Below are 2,500 nucleotides of genomic sequence, written 5' to 3'. Positions count from 1 at the left end.
TGACATTTTTTTATTTATTTATTATTTTTAAAACAGTAATCTACATACACTCGTATATATATATATATATATATATATATATATATATATATATATATATATATATATATATATATATATATATATATGTACGAGCAAACAGTTAATAAAACATGTTAAAAAAACACTTTGAAATGAGTTAAAACATATTTAATCTGAAAAGGAAACACTAGATAAGTGGATAGTCCTTAATCCGCGGAGTTTCGAAGAAATACTTTCCTTCTCATCAGAGGGTAGGAATTAGCAAAATGCGGGATCGGATTTTGCATGCAAAAGTATTTGATGAAACAACAAGTAAATCAAAGATCTTACTTGATAACAAAAAAAGTGAAGCAGAGGGAATATGGTGAAGAAAAAGGTGATTACACATGAATGGATAGTCTGGTAGAAGATAAATAATCCAGTGACGGTAAAAACCAAATATATAACTTCAAGAAGGTAATTGAATTTCCATTTGCACAAGTAAAATCCAAAGAAATCCCGTAATTGGAAGAAGATGGTCCATAATAATCCAAAGGCAGAAATCCATGGAATAATTCACTAAAAAGTGTACAAGGAAAAAATTCCAATAATATTAATAAAAGAAAAATAAGATATGCTTTTCACTCTACTGCCGATACATGCATATAAATAAGAAAGATCAAGGAAGAAAAAGAGGAGAAAAAAATGGTGATAGAGTTAAATATAAAATAGAGAAACAAATGTCAAAATGACCCAGACAGGAAATGTTAAAGATGTGAAAAGTGTTTTTTAACATGTTTTATTAACTGTTTGCTCGTATTATGAGCTCTATCTCCTATTTGGTTTTATCGAGCTTTTACATCTGGCTGAGATAACTTTATAAATATTAATTCTATAATATACATAATATACTTTAATTTTACCATCTTGGATCATTTTGGTAAATTTAATTGTAATTTTTATTTAATATATATATATATATATATATATATATATATATATATATATATATATATATATATACGGCATAATCACGTTGACACCTCAGTTTCACTTTGATCACCGAAGTTAAGCAACGCTGAGTCTGGTCAATACTAAAATGGGCGATCATTTGGGAATTCCATGTGCTCTCTGCCTATCTCGGCGTTGTTTCCAGTTGTCCAGGAAGTATCCATTACTTCCTGAGAATGACAGGAGAAATAATCAATATATATATATATATATATATATATATACTAGCTGTACCCTGCCACGAGTTGTTGTGGCTCAATTTGGTGTAATGGAAAATTCTAATAAAAAGAGAAAATGCATGTTTCTTATATTCTTAGAACAGCAATCCATTCCAAAAAGTAAAATAAAAAAGGCGAAAATGAAAAAAAATGGTACTCTTGCAGAATTGGATCCCGATCCTCGGGATTACCGTCAATCATGGCTTGGGCTCGACCAACAATCAGTGCATAAAGCTGAAGTAGCAAAAATGTTGAAACGCTAAATGTTTTTTTTATTTATTTTCTGTATACAAAAATGTGAGTTAGTAATACATATTTGAGTGATGGGGGGGGTTTACTATACACAGATTCGAAAAAGTTGTCCAAAAACAAATAAATGAAAGCAAAGGTAAGGTAAGTTACGTTTCTACCTAACTGGATAATTGTTTAGTGTTTTCATGTAATGTAAAATGTTTAATCGTCTCGAAAAACAGAAATGGTTGCAGACTCTGTTGAATACGTTAAGTGTGGGAAAGTAAGTTGAAAACTAAAAACTATACAATACAGTGTCAAAACTCCACCGAATATATGTTACCATGACATAAGCTGACATAATCGGTGGGTTTGTGACAGTATTTTGTATAGTTTTTTAGTTTTAACTCAATTTCTCAAACTTAACGTAATCAACAGTGTCCGCCACTATTTGTATCTTTCAAATACACCAATAAACACTGTTTTTCAAGCCGACTAAACCTTACAATAAATGAAAAGGGTTTGTATTACTAAACACAGATACAAAGAAGTTGTCAAAAAATAAATATATAACAAATAAATGTTATCAAAGGCAAGAAAAGTAAATGTTCTTCCTAACTGGATAACATTGTAGTGTTTTTATGTAATATATAATGTTTAATCGGTTCAACAACGTGTAGTGTTTATCGGTATTTTAAAAAAATATAAATGGCGGCAGACTGTATCGAACACGTTAAGTTTGGGGAAATTTTGGGAAAATGAGTTTAAACTAAAAAACTATACAAAATACTGTTAGGAACTCACTCAATATATGTTACTGTGCCGTAGGCTGACATATAATCAGTGGTTTTAAACTTTTGCTCGATACAGATGACGACTTTTAAGAGTCCCTTTTAGTGATTACCTGGTTTGAGGATATTTGTACAACTAAACGGCAAATCTGCCCCAAAAATCCGGTTTTATTTTACTTTAAGGCCCGTCTCATGTTCGTATATAACTAAATATTTTATTGTAGATTTCAGTGTACTAAAAACGAATCT

This window comes from Euprymna scolopes, chromosome 2, assembly GCF_053919585.1.
Source record: "Euprymna scolopes isolate OS-2025 chromosome 2, ASM5391958v1, whole genome shotgun sequence".
Classification (NCBI taxonomy): domain Eukaryota; kingdom Metazoa; phylum Mollusca; class Cephalopoda; order Sepiida; family Sepiolidae; genus Euprymna; species Euprymna scolopes.
The sequence above is the reverse complement of the archived record's forward strand: the minus strand, read 5'-3'. Positions refer to the sequence as shown.